Source organism: Schistocerca piceifrons, chromosome 4 (assembly GCF_021461385.2).
Source record: "Schistocerca piceifrons isolate TAMUIC-IGC-003096 chromosome 4, iqSchPice1.1, whole genome shotgun sequence".
Classification (NCBI taxonomy): Eukaryota; Metazoa; Arthropoda; class Insecta; order Orthoptera; family Acrididae; genus Schistocerca; species Schistocerca piceifrons.
The window spans coordinates 580,253,221-580,268,929 of record NC_060141.1 but is presented as its reverse complement, the minus strand read 5'-3'; positions in this window follow the sequence as shown (position 1 = coordinate 580,268,929).

Genomic DNA, 15,709 nt, shown 5'->3' with positions numbered 1-15,709 from the left:
ATGGACTATTTATTTAGTATAGAATCTATGTCTCACTCCTTTATGAAGTTATTTAATTTTCTTTGTGTTTCTGCCAAATAGAGAGTTCAGTCACGAATTCTTTCGTCGAAATCGGACGGAAGTTGCATGCGGTGAAATATTTTCTCCGCGCCATATTCTACTAGTGAATGCATGACAAACTGCGGTCCCTTAGGAAATTCATGTTGAGCTATTCTAAAATAATTATATTTTGAATAGGCATTTACTCTCCTCTGCAATGCAACTTCCGACTGCTCAGACGATCCAACTAGAAACAACCGCACACGGTCGGCGTTCGCAAATATATTTCCACCGCTGATTATAGCTAGATGTTACAGCACAAAAGTAAACATATTGTTATAATTAGCGACTACGAACGGGGACATTTATAACTGTATGTTTATTTATACACATTACGTAAACATATCGTTATAAACCTGAAATTCAAAACAGTAAAGAGAAAGAGTATAGAACTAAATACAATTCTGAAAATGTACTGTACACGCAAAATTACTTCGAAACTGTGGGGGTGGAGGTGTATTTGTTCAAGTTCTTGAGATGTAATGTATCGGTGTTACATCATTACCTTAGATCACTGGTATTCCGTGAATACCGAGGAGTGGAGCTTCTGATATATGGAATGGAGTTAACGATACACTTTGTATTCACGTCTACTATAGTAAATGAATTTAAGTTATGAAAGATTATTCTATTACAATGGTAATACTGACTATAAAATAAATTAAAATATTAATTTTAGTACTTTCTGTGAAGATCCTCTTCGATGGAGTAGAAGGAATAGCCCAACAGGAATTTCTTAAATAGTTCAGGCCCATAAGATACAAAATGTGCCCGGACCGTCTGTTGAAAACCTATGTACCCAAGTCTCTGCTATTTTTCTAAATTAACGGTATGCCCTTGCAATCTTTGTACACGGTTTTTTCGCTAGTGTCGTGTTCATGGTTTGCACGATTTTTTTAATAAAAGGGGAATACCGTTAACGACAGAAGTATTAATAAATATGTGCATTGTGGCACACATCAAAGCACCATTTTTTTGTGAAGAGGTCTCTCTAGATGTTTTAAAGCTGACACCGGCCAAGCACACGCAAACACAACGGTACAGGTAAGCCCTTGTTAATCAGGCGCCATTACTGGATACCCAGCTGGAATACACTGCCGAGTAACTGGCACCACGCAGGGAAGCCGTACCGTACACTGCATGCAGACAAGCTCCACACATCCCCCACACAGTGAGATGATCTATGGCCGATCTCCCACTACTATGTAGCGATCTTGATTGTTCCAGGAATGTAGCGGCTGGAGCAACTGGGATACATCGCCATCGCTTGCTACGGTAATGATGCATAATGCCCATGCTAACAAATTCAACCTTGCACGAACTATCGCAGCTAGTAAGCCACTACTGCTCTTACTACCCATCCCACTGTCGCAGAGGTTTATTTCCCACGGCACGAGCCTTCGCACTTTTTTCCCTCTGTTCTTCAAATCGCTACCCTCACTCGCGTTTCGTCCACTATCTATTACCTGATGGACTGTGTTAATGGCTCGCGTTTCGTCCACTATCTATTACCTGATGGACTGTGTTAATGTGTAGTCTTACCCAGACGCACGGATAACACCACAGCCCAGCATCCTGTGATCCACTTACTAGATAACTAACATGTTGACGGAGGTGACAGTAGAACTTTTGGTTTGGTCACAACGTTGGTGCGGGCGTGGAGGGGCTCCATCTCTATATACCGAACGTAATACTTACAACACGTTTCAATATTTTGAAAATACTAACCCTGCAAGTTCAGTTTTGTCAAAAGATTATGTAAGTCATTAATTAATAGAAATATGCAAAATAAACTAGTTTCATCTTTTTAGATCACCTATAACAGTTTACGAGGCTGAATTAAGGAGCTTCATTGATTTTATGGCCGGTCGTTGTGGCCGAGCGGTTCTAGGTGCTTCAGCCTGGAACCGCGCGACCGCTACGGTCTGAGGTTCGAATCCTGTCTCGGGCATGGTGATGACTTCAGATGTTAAGTCCCATAGTGCTCAGAGCCATTTTATGTTTTCCAAGTCAAGGTTGTGTCCTGTCTGTACACCCATCCCCCCCAGAAAAAAATGTCTAATTAGAATCTTGTTATGAATCTTCTGTCAAGCTGTCCAGTACAGACGCTCGGACTTGAACTGCGAGTTTGATGTGTGACATAGTCACGTAAGAGGCGTGCAACAATTTTATAAATTTGTGCTGTTTTAATTTATACATTTCTGTTATGATCGCTGGAGAAAAAATCAGTCAGTTGATGGTCAGCAATTCAATTTTATTTACGCGTTTGTAGTAAACTCATCTTCAGAATATCAAAGGAGGTAAGGGACCTCAAATGCACGATATGTCATCATCTACAAGGACAACGTGAGTTGCGATTATTAGGACAGACTGAATAGAGATGTCATGGAGACTTGAACACGCCGATGAAGGCGTCAGACTCAACAGTATATTGCTCCCAGTTCTGAAGAAATGCATAGGCCTAGGTCTTCCGTAATGTGACGTCAAAGACCATCAATGCTAGAAGCATTCAAACCTCATATGACGTCACGCCACCGCACCGCTGTGGGATATACAGTATTTTAACTTCAGTCACTGGAAAGTCCGTGTTCTCTGGGCCGACATTGAAGCGACGAACCCTCTGAAGACGTTATCTGCAGACGGCGACGAAACGGTGGGTTATCTAACAGGTCCCAGAAGATGACTTCATAATAAGTCTGAGAGTGTTAGTTACTTTAACCTTTCGAGCTTATACACATGTAAAAATTAAAACACAGCTAGTAAACATTACTCGAAATAAATAAACAGCTGTAGAACATAACGAGATTAAATAAAGCTCTGCTCAATCTTCCCAACACTGAAACTCATACAACAGAATCCTCTACTTAAATTCCATCCTTTTCCAGACCACCCCCAACCACACAATAGCAAATGCGGCGACACAACAGGCAAACGAATATCCATTGATTACAGGCGCCTCTACGCAAACAAAAGGAGATCGACAAACAGCAGCAGTCAGCAACGATATATATAGTAAACAGACACAGTCAACAGAAGCAAAAAGAGTAGTGAGTGAAGTGCTTAAGTGAAAGGTGCTTGCAAACTCCTAAAAACGTACATCCTGGCGTACACAAGACAAGGCTGTACAATCCTGAAGCGATACATACGTGATAATTAGATCGCAAAAGTCATAAGCAAAACCAAACAATGATTTAACATTACGAAACTTGCACTCAACAAAGTTGTTACTTACCTAGCAGTAGAAGAATAACAAAGAAGCAAATATAGTAACATAACTGAAAGCATTATAAATACATTTATTATATGCACACAAGGAAGTTTTATTACTGGCCACTGAGGACATGTTGGCCTAAAAATAAATAATCTTTTATTAAGTTACGTATAAGCAATGAATTCCCCGCCAAAGCCTGAGGAGTATCGTGCGCTATTATCTACTCCATGAGAACAACTGACACTACTGGTATATGGATACCGCTAGGATTTGCACACGCAAAAGCTTAATTGGCTAACTTCAGTGTTAAATAATTCAGAAATGGAACAACATACCGAACTTTTTCTTAGCAATTATTTCCCAGCACAACTTGCCCTGAAAGAGCCTTGCAAACTTTTCAGCTTAGTTTTGACCACTGTTTATATCGAGTAACGGGGTGAAAACACGCTCATGTTGATGTACGATCTTAGCCTTCACATACAGCGCACTCCTCCACAAGCTGAAACTGGTTTTCTGAGACTGTACTTTCCCCCTCAACAGCTGTCGAGTGCACTTAAAAATCTCATTGCGCTTTCTACAACAAAATGTACTTCATTTATTAGCTCCTTAGAGTATTATCACTTGTACCAACATTTTAAACATTTGCATATTTCTTACCTGCCACATCAGTTTTATTCTCTGCCAGCGATTCTTCAGCCCACTGTTGTTATGTTTCCTTTTATTTTCATCGCACGCTGTATGCATCAGATGTAGTTTTCGTAGCCGGCAGAATTTAGTTGTCGGTACGTTTACACGGCCCTCCAAAATCTGGTTTTCAGTAAATCGATTTCCCAGTACCGCTTCTGACCGGTCATGTAAACACTCCAATATCGATTATAGAAATTAGGTTTTGTGTGCCGGATTTCGGCTTCCACCATCGCTATCCGTGCCGTGTAATCCCTCTTATCGAATTTGAATCACGATTGGATTAGCAAGTAGCTACTTGGCGCTTGAAATGTCGATCAATGTGAACAAAGCGATTTTATGTGCAGTGGAGGAAAAAAATTGATACTGGACTGACAAGGAAGTTATTTATTTTCTTTAATTAAGTGCAGAGAAGCGCATTTTATCTTTATTAGATGGAAGAAGATTCATAAGTAATGTTCCCTGAATTTGAAAAATCGAACTGACTGGCAACAATCCTATAACATGCAAGCTCGTATCTGGCTAAGTTGTAAACTGTTGTACCCTCTCGCTCTGTTAACTGCAAAGGCTCTAGTGCACAGTCAGTGGCTGGTTACAGACATTTGTTAATTTTCTACACAGGGGTAGGAATGTATATTTACTCATTCGGGAGTTTTCTAGTCATCCCTAGTCTTTAAAATGTTAGCAAACAATAATCTGTCACCAGTGAGCACTTCGCAGTGTTACCACAATTTGTGTGATCTAATTTAGGTCTCCTCTTCCCTACAAGTTCACTGACTTTCAAAATAAATGTGTGTGAAATCTTATGGGACTTAACTGCTAAGGTCATCAGTCCCTAAGCTTACACACTACTTAACCTAAATTATCCTAAGGACAAACTCACACACCCGTGCCCGAGGGAGCTCTCGAACCTCCGCCGGGACCAGCCGCACACTCCATGACTGCAGCGCCCGAGACCGCTCGGCTAATCCCGCGCGACTTCACTGACATCCTTAAGGATATTATAAACTTTGTTTTATTAAAAGTATCACAAAACGACCTACAACACTTCTTCATTGAGCTGATTTACAGACACCATTCACGAAAAGCAACTGGCGCTCCGAAAAAAAACCTATATTTCATGGGGTATAAGAAAACCAATTCAGGCATGTAAACTTAGTGTGTGAAAATAAGCGGACGGACTGTAGTATGCATCATGTAAGAAGCGGCCCGGTGCAGAGGCAGCAATAGGGAGGAGTGGCACTTTTGAAATTTTTCCCTCTTGAATTTATAGTAAAGCAGAAATACTTGGTATATTACTATTACGCAGACTTCTCCCATTACGTCACGGCAAATAAAATACTGATCATCATGCATCTACATCTACATCTACATCTACATGGTTACTCCGCAATTCACACTTAAATGGCTGGCAAAGGGTTCATCGAACCATTTTCGTACTACTTCCCTACCATTCCACTCTCGAATGGCGCGTGGGAAAAAGGAACACCTAAATCTTTCCGTTCGAGCTCAGATTTCTCTTTTTTATTATGTTGATCATTTCTCCCTACGTAGGTGGGTGTCAACAAAATATTTCCGCATTCGGAAGACAAAGTTGGTGATTGGAATTTCGTAAATAGATCTCGCCGCAAAGAAAACCGCCTTTGTTTCAGTGACTGCCACCCCAACTAGCGCATCATATCAATGACCCTCTCACCCCTATTGCGCGATAACACGAAACAAGCTGCCCTTCTTTGCACTTTTTCTATGTCCTCCCTGGTAAGGATCCCACACCGCGCAGCAGTATTCCAGTGCAATGTAGGCTGTTTCTTTAGTGAGTTTGTCGCATCTTCTAGGTGTTCTGCCAACAAAGCGCAGTCTTTGCTTCTCCTTCCCCACAATATTATATATGTAGTCTTTCCAATTTAAGTTGCTCGTAATTGTAATCCCTAGGTATTTAGTCGAATTGACAGCCCTTAGTTTTGTGCGATTTATCGTATACCCAAAACGTACTGGATTTCTTTTAGTACCCATGTGGATGACCTCGCACTTTTCTTTGTTTAGTGCCAATTGCCGCTTTTCGCACCATACAGAAATACTCTTCAGATCATTGTGTAATTGGAATTAATCGTCTGATGATTTTACTAGACGGTAAATTACAGCGTCATCTGATAACAATCTAAGGGGGCTGCTCCGATTATCACCTAGATCATTTATGTAAATCAGGAACAGAAGAGGGCCTATGACACTACCTTGCGGAATGCCAGATATCACTTCTGTTCTACTCGATGATTTATCGGTTTTCACTATCAACTGTGACCTCTCTGAGAGGAAATCACGAATCCAGTCACACATCTGAGACGATACTCCATATGCACACAATTTGATTAATAGTTGCTTGTGAGGAACGGTATTAAAAGCCTTCTGGAAATCTAGGATTATGGACTCGATCTGAGATCCCTTGTCGATAGCACTCATTACTTCATGGGAATAAAGAGCTAGCTGCGTTTCGCAAGAACGATATTTTCTGCACCCGTGTTGGTTATGCATCAGTAAGTCATTTTGTTCGAAGTGATTCATAATGTTCGAGTACAGTATATGCTCCAAAATCCTACTGCAAATTGAAGTCAGTGATATGGGTCTGTAATTCAATGGGTTACTCCTATTTCCTTTCTTGAATATTGGTGTGACCAGTGCTACTTCCCAGTCTCTAGGAACAGACCACTCGTCAAGTGAGCGGTTGTATATGATTGCCAAAAAAGGCAAATACGTAACTGGAGAGGGAAACGTTCAAAGACTGCAACCTGCAGTCATGGACTGTGCGGCTGGTCCCAGCGGAGGTTCGAGTCCTCCCTCGGGCATGGGTGTGTGTGTGTTTGTCCTTAGGATAATTTAGGTTAAGTAGTGTGTAAGCTTAGGGACTGATGAGCTTAGCAGTTAAGTCCCATAAGATTTCACACACATTTGAACATTTGAACTGCAGCCTGAACAAAAATTACAGATAAATGAAATTAATAATCATTGTCAAAAAATGTAAATTACATCTTCACATAATTATCAGGCTACCGCCTATTAATATCAATCCACTGAAGCGAGTGTCGACGCCATTGTTCGAAGGTGCAACCTAACATGACTCCTACGTAAAAAATATAAGTAAAGAATGAAAAGAAATGATAGGCTATTCGATCTCAGGATAGTTCTGCTTAGCGATATTAAATAGATAAAGAGAGAACACGTAATATCCTCAAACAAACCTTTCTTTACGGCCTCTGAAAAAAAAGATACTAATATTTGTACAAAGTTATGATTTTATCATGGGACATGATATTATAACTAAATTTCACTTACACATTTCCAAAAAATATTTTTTATCTGTAGATATCCTACGTATAGACATGGGTGCTTTCTCTGCGACAGCGAGATAATAAAGGACGCCACATAACGACGAGCATAAATGAAATGCCATGTCATTTGTTCCCGCAGCGAAAGATGTACAGAGTTCGTTTCCGTTTGGCCTCTTTAGCGAAAGTCTCTGGGCAAAAGTTTTGATTATGATTTTAATTACAAGACGTATTGTTGCATAGTTGTGAAATTACATGGAGGGCAGGTATATATATACATATATTTCATGGCTTGAATATAGAACGTTATACCACTTGTCCATAAATTTTCTATTCTATGTACCTATGTTTCTTGTAACAATAGGCGAACATTCAATTAAGGAGGAGGAGATTAGTGTTTAACGTCCCGTCGACAACGAGGTCATTAGAGACGGAGCGCAAGCTCGAACATTCAAGTAAACTTAGATATTCCGACACCTTACTTGAGAAAATGAAATATTCAAACTGCAACGCGAACGGTTAAAAAACGAACAGAGAAGCATAAAGGCAACAGTCACGGGAGGAAATAGATAACCCAGGCCATCTGGAGAGAAACCAGAACAACCTATCTGATAAGACAGATAGGTGAGAGACGAAACAATTTTCAGTAGAACGAAAACCCAGTCCACTATTGATTAACAGAAGTTTCTGACCCAAGTTACTCCACCAGGCTGAAAGTTCGCAAGCAATTTTAATCGGAAAGAGGAAAGTGTGAAGCTCAGTGATACCTAGTTTATACTTATGAAGAGCAAGTGTACCAATTGGAGAACATTTGAAACTTGTTTGGCCACAGCTTGCTACGGTGACGGGACTCAAAACCTGTTTTGTTGGGGTATGTTGTTCGGAGCCATCAGAGTGCTTGTACGTGGTGTGCCAGAACTTCACCGGAAAATCTTCTAAGCTCGTATTCTGGATCGAAACAAGAAAAAATAACTAATAAACTTGGCTCTAAAATACATACCTTTCGAGTTATGAGCACTTCTTCATCTTGGCTACTGTGAAAACCATCTGTTCTGCTGAAAAAGTGCTCATAGCTTTTGAGACATGAATTTGAGAGTCCATGTTTACTGGACTTTTTTTCTTGTTCTGTTCGGTGCAACTACGTCTGGAAGCTTGTTGGACAAGTTGTAGTTCACCCTGTATAAGACTGATTGACGTTCGTAATAGTATGATAAACATAATTCTACAGAGGTAGAAATGTGATGAACAAGGTATAGCTATAGCTATAGCTCTTAAAAAGAAGAATTCTAGGGCTCTGCTATGCTTTTAACAATACAGTGCAAAGTACTAGAAAAAAACAGTAATCAAAGGTCTTGTAATCTTAATGATACTGTCGTTGCATATAGCCTTTAGGAATAGCGCTGTTATACAACTGGCCATTAAAATTGCTACACCACGAAGATGTGCTATAGACACGAAATTTAACCGACAGGAAGAAGATGCTGTGATATGCAAATGATTAGCTTTTCAGAGCATTCACACAAGGTTGGCGCCATTGGGGACATCTACAACGTGCTGACATGAGGAAAGGTTCCAACCGATTCCTCATACACAAACAGCAGCTGACCGGCGTTGCCTGGTGAAACGTTGTTGTGATGCCTCGTGTAAGGAGGAGAAATGCGTACCATCACGTTTCCGACTTTGATAAAGGTCGGATTGTAGCCTATCGCCATTGCGGTTTATCGTATCGCGACATTGCTGCTCGCGTTGGTCGAGATCCAATGACTGTTAGCAGAATATGGAATCGGTGGGTTCAGGAGGGTAATACGGAACGCCGTGCTGGATCCCAACGGCCTCGTATCACTAGCAGTCCAGATGACAGGCATCTTATCCGCATGGCTGTAACGGATGGTGCAGCCACGTCTCGATCCCTGAGTCAACAGATGGGGACGTTTGCAAGACAACAACCATCTGCACCAACAGTTCGACGACGTTTGCAGCAGCATGGACTATCAGCTCGGAGACCATGGCTGCGGTTACGTTTGATGCTGCATCACAGACAGGAGCGCCTGCGAGGTGTACTCAACGACGAACCTGGGTGGACGAATGGCAAAACGTCATTTTTTCTGATGAATACAGGTTCTGTTTACAGCATCATGATGGTCGCATCCGTGTTTCGCGACATCGCGGTGAACGCACATTGGAAGCGTGTATTCGTCATCGCCGTGCTGGCGTATCACCCGGCGTGACGGTATGGGGTGCCATTGGTTACACGTCTCGGTCACCTCTTGTTCGCATTGACGTCACTTTGAACAGTGGACGTTACATTTCAGATCTGTTACGACCCGTGGCTCTACCCTTCATTCGATCCCTGCAAAACCCTACATTTCATCAGGATAATGCACGACCGCAAGTTGCAGGTCCTGTATGGGCCTTTCTGGATACAGAAAATGTTCGACTGCTGCCTTGGCCAGCACATTCTCCAGATCTCTCAGCAATTGAAAACGTGTGGTCAATGGTGGACGAGCAACTGGCTCGTCACAATATGCCAGTCACTACTCTTGATGAACTGTAGTATCGTATTGCATGGGCAATTGTATCTGTACACGCCATCCAAGCTCTGTGTGTCTCAATGCCCAGGCGTATCAAGGCCATTATTACGGCCAGAGGTGGTTGTTCTGGGTAATGGTTTTTCAGGATCTATGCAGCCAAACTGCGTGAAAATGTAATCACATGTCAGTTCTAGTATAATATATTTGTCCAATGAATACCCGTTTACAATCCGCATTTCTTCTTGGTGTAGCAATTTTAATGGCCAGTAGTGTAGAAATATTTGGCATCATAGGAGCGTCTGATGCATCATTGGAGCGTCTGACAAAATGTTTGACGAAGCTTTAGACGTTTGTGATATATAGGGCATCGAGTGTATTTTCCTTAGCAAGTGAATAAATACAGAAGGTGAGGGGAAGGGCTAGATTTGAGAGAGATGTCTGGGTCGTGGTGACAATTTGGTGAGGAAATAAAGTGTGAGTGGAGAGGGCGTTAATTTAGGTACTTGCGCTGGGGCCTCTTACCTCCCCGGTAAGTATTCCAGTATTATGCACATTGAATGACAAGGAGGAGAGAAAGGAAAGGGAAGGAACTAGATTTCTGCTGCACCGCGATGTCAGCGGTGACGAGTGAAAAGGAGTGCCAGACTGGGATTCGAACCTGGGATCTCCTGTTTTTGAGGCGGCTACGTTAGTCAGAGCTCCACCAGGACACCTTGTTTAGCTTAAATGCACGGACTATCTCGGTACGCTCCCCTGCCGACTAGCACTAAGACCTAGCGCCACCTATCAGCAGTCCCCCGTCCATACCTCCGTGCTCCCTAATTTTAGGTCCCGCTGGAGGTCGAACGTAAATGGACATCGACACTGAAGTTTGTGGGTTCATTGCCTATCGAGGCGAATCAGTATACGAATGACACCACGCTCACATAAAGTATACCACTGTTGGTAGTTTCGGCTGTAGCGTCGGCACCAACTGCAACTTCCAATGTTGCCGAGATGGTGTGTGTGTGACATTACAGCCAGCCCGCCGGCCCTTCATTAAGAACGGCCAGCGGACGGGCCACGTGTTCCCGCCTCAGGGGAGGGCAGCACCCCTTCGTGCAGCCGGCGCTGGCAGCTTGGCGTCTTCCCGCTGTGGCCCGCTGGGACGCGCCGGCCACAAATCTATAGCGATAACGGCAGCAGACGCGCGCACGTCGAGAGTGGCCGCACGCGACGCACTGTAACCACCTCCCCCTCCCCCGTCAGCCAACCCCTTGTTTCCCCCGCTCCACCGATACCCCCACCACTCCAAAACCGCCCCCTGCGTCTCGAGAACTGCAACCAGCGTGGCTGCGGCCGTTCGTCACCCGTTGCCCTTTGTGTCATGCGTGTGTCACTTTTTTTTATTCTTTTAAACATCGCTTGCTGTTCCGCACTTGTGGCCCTTGTTGACACGTAATTTAATTCCATTTCGAAAAAAAAAAAAAAAAATCAACCGCCGCCGCCGGAACGGCGGATATTTGTTACGAGTGGCTGTCGCCGTGGAAGGGGCAGATAAGCGCGCCTCCATTAACAAATTAGAAAAATGGCAGACAAGAGGGGGGGGGGGGGCGGCTGTGGTGACTAATTGTGCGGGAAGCCAGGCCGCGTGCTAATCGTCGCTAATCTTGCCGACTGTGCAGCGGGAAACGCTTGAAATACAGCCGGAATTTATAAACGCTTTGTTTCTTCACGGTGACGTACCGCAGTCAAATAAGCTTATTGCGCAAAATATTATACTCCCACTGGCTGTTCTGGAGCGCTGCGGATGGTCTGACGTAAGCCATGACAGTGAAGAGGGGTGTATGTGCCAATCGGTTGTATGGAATCAGCAAAGGAAGATGGAACGATTTGGAGAAGTGACAGAATTGCAGAAAGAGAGTTTGAACGTCGAATTTGGGCGTACGCATGATGGCATTTTGACTGAAGTTGCAAGATTTGTTGATGTAGCTACAGAAATCGAAATTGGACACGACCAGGAGGCGCTGGCCGACCGGCCGAGGTCATCGACGGTGAGTCGCCAAAAACCACGAAACAAAACAACCGTTAAGGACGAACAACAAGACAGACAAACCAAGGCGAGAGCCTAGACGTAGCAGTATGTGTAACCAAGCTACGCTGTAAACAAGGAACAGTACGAGAGCGGAATCGGAACACAACTGACTTCCCGGCCTTTTCTTTCCTTTATTGTTATTTTAGTTTCCCACAACGAGGGCGGGTTGGCAGCGAAAAGAACTGCTTTTGAGCCAAAGGTTACATAAACTGTATGTAAAGTGGTTAAGCATATAAAACGTGACAATAACAAATGTTTTCGTAAAAATCATATAGGTGGACGATAGTGACGACTCCCACAAACAAAAAAGTGACAATAAACTGGATTTGTAAAATATACGTAGATGAGAATACTAGTGGTTTTTAAAACGTTTGACGATTTTATATTACATTCTTGGACGTAAATGATGCCATGGTCTAATAGTGATGTTACATGACCCACGAAAAAATTGTCATGATGAAAGTGCGATGATGAGTATGAGTGCAGGGCCCTATAGAACTGGCAACTAGAGGTCAGCAGGGTGCATGAAGGGGGAAGAAGAAAATTGGGCGATGGTGTGAGGTGCAGCGTTGTGAATGAGGTTGCGAGAAGGGTATGTCTCGGGACGGATTTCATTGTTGGGGAGTGGGAGTTGGTTAAAATTAGAGTCAGAGAGGAAGGATAGGGCATGGAGGTGTACGGAACGTGAAATATGGATGAAGTAGCACAGAGGGTATCTGGATTGCTGCTTATTGAGGGGGAAATTGGGTGCTGGGACTGGATTTTGCGATTAATGTATCAGATTCGAAGTTGCTTTAGGAAGAGAAGAGGGCGTGGGAATTGGATGAACTGGTACAGAATGCGAGTTGCGGAAGATAGGATGCGGAAGGTGAGGCGAAGTGCTTGTCTTTCCACGATTTCTATGGTCTTATAGAATGCTGCACTAGTGGAGGTTAGTATAGGGCAGATGAGAGATTTACAGAAGAGGGAAATGATAAATGGATGTAGACCTCAGGTGTGACCTGTTTTAGTAGTTTTAGTTGGTTGATGTGGGGGCAAGGGACAAACAGCAAGGACATAGGTCCCGCTGTTTTAGTCGGTTTCGTGCTTTGTGTTGTATGGTAAGGAGATGTGAGTTCCATGTTAGTTTTCTGTTAAGAGTAAGTCCTAAATACTTCACTGTGTTAGTGAGAGGGATGCGTTGGTTGTAGATCGAGAGATGGAAATCTGGACAACGAAAATACCGAATGGTGAGACCAAAGGTGGTGGCTTGGTTTTTCTGCAGGTTTACTTGAAGTTTCCACATATTACACCTACACAGAGCTAGGATATTCAGGTGGCGTTGGAGCGTACGATGAGTGGCTAGATCAGCATATTGCAGGAGGTACGTTGGGTATGGCGATTTGGGAATGGCTGCAGTGTATAGCATGTAAAGGAGGATTGAGAGGCTGTAGCATTGAGACACACCTGCAACAGTCTGAAAGATCCAGAACCAGGCGTGGTTGATTGTGACGTATGTAGGACAGTGTTGAAGGAAGGATGCTCTAAGGCAGACATAGGTTTGTGGTTTGAAGAGCAGTCCAGAATGCCATAGCTAGTAGAACGCTTCTTGAATAACAAGGGTGACAAATACGGCGGACTTCCGTTTATTCAGTTAGTGGGAGATTAGCTGGGTAAGGTGAAGAAGCTGGTCGTCGATGGAATAGTTGGGGTGAAAGCCACATTGGATATTGGGAATGGGTATGTGGGATCCAAGATACTGATGGATTCGTTGGGTGGTTCGGGCCCCTGCAGTGTTAGTTTCGTAGAGCGGCCTCTGGCGTCGATATACTGATGTGCGGGGTCGTGGACGACGCCTAGCGCTGAGGTAAAATTGACATGAGAGTTTGGCGTCATTGGCCGGGAGGCCCCTTGCGGGTTAGGCCCAGCCACCTTGGTGCAGGTCTTATTACATTCGACGCCACACTGGGCGACCTGAGCGCCGGATGGGGATGAAATGATGATGAAGACAGTACAACACCCAGTCCCTGAGCGGAGAATATCCCCGATCCAGCCAGGAATCGAACCCAGACCATAGGACGGCAATCCGTCACGCTGACTGCTCAGCTATCGGGGCGGACAGCGCTGAGGCGGCGAAAGTAGTGCTTGCAAATCTTAGGAGCGCCGCTAAGCGGCTGTCGTCCAGGTCCATGCAGTCGGGTAAGCTTCCGAACTCGATGGGCTGGGATACCAGAATAACAAAGCGGACTGTTCGATACGGCACATGTAATGGTGTACCACTCGCTGCCATGTGACCTGACGTAGTAAAAATAGTCATAACAACATCCCAATCGACAGACACCGGAGACAAGTGTCGCGCCTTACTAATGTCACTCGTTTTCAAAACGCTCCATAATTCCTGTTAGCAGAATGTGCAGGACCATCTCATCCTGGTTCCTATCGACCATTGAAGGCAACAGACATTTGGAGTCAGCTTGCTCGCAAAAAGACATGGAACATAGTGCTGTAACTCTCAGTGTGCCAAACACCACAAAAACTGAAGGACAGATAATTGGAGGAGTATAGTGTGGTCTGAAAACTTGTAATTTTGCCTCACTTGGCATGGTGAAAGGTGTCGAATGCACTGATGGCTCAGTGAGGCGCTAAACTCGTAGTCCGTGACAGCTGTAGTTTGGGGGCGGTTCTGATGTTTTGTGTGTGCTTTTTCTAGCATGATTTCGGTCCACTCATTAAAGTTGCCCTCATCGTGAACCATGATATTTATTTCAACATTTCCGTTGAACTAGTGTTCTACTTTACCCTCAACGTGAACCATGATATTTATTTCAACATTTTCGTCGAGCTGGTGTTCTACTTTCTTCCGCATTTTCATGAGGGATTTGTTTGACAACACTGGCTTGATAATCCCATAGCAAATGTCTGAGATTATGTATAACAATGTGTTACACATAGAAAGTTGATAGAATTGAAAAATAACAGCCAACCAGTTGCAGAATGAAAGGTTTATTAACCGTTTACTACATTTGTCTTCTTCAGAAGGGAAATGGAAGTTAGAGTCGAAAGCCTCTCTCCTAGTACAATGTGCAATTTAAATTGTGAGTCTTGTGGTTGATGTGCACTCTTTAGTATACAAGAGCTTTATTGCTTCAAAAACCATATTGTTGTCAACATGTGATTCTATGAATGAATTTTCCTTCAGAATAAGACAACTTTATATTTAAGACACAAAGGAATGCCAGACGTTGGCTGCGACTGGGCATTGATGTAAATCAGTGAGGAAAGCTGAAAATTTCTGCTGTGTCTCCTCTAGGCAGATGGTCTGAGCACTAAGCCCTCTGGGAACAGTGGTCATCACAGCTACATGGACTACACCACCACACCTCCACCAGATCCAAATTCTTAAGTTATCCACACACTAAGAATGTAGAGCCCCTTGTCCATTATCCTCATAACTCGCAGCATTTTGCCAATTCCCATAAAGGTTCAAGCCTGGTGCGCATCCGCAGTGAAGAGGCCACTGGCTGTTCTCGCCTTAATTACGTATTTGTGGTGTCTGTTCTTTCCGACATGTCCAAAAGAACAGAGGCATAGCCACGTTTAAAATTTCAAACATAGGAGTAAACGTCCTTGCAGTTTGGTAGCCATATGGGATCTAATCATCAATAAGTGGATTCAGCTGGATATCGCATGCGTCAAGAAACTTATGGATTCTCTTCTGCCCCGATTTGAGGCCGTTATCAGGGTTACACACTATTACTGTGATGTCCCCTGAGGATGATTGATTTTTTTGTCCTTTGTACTTAGCTTCAGG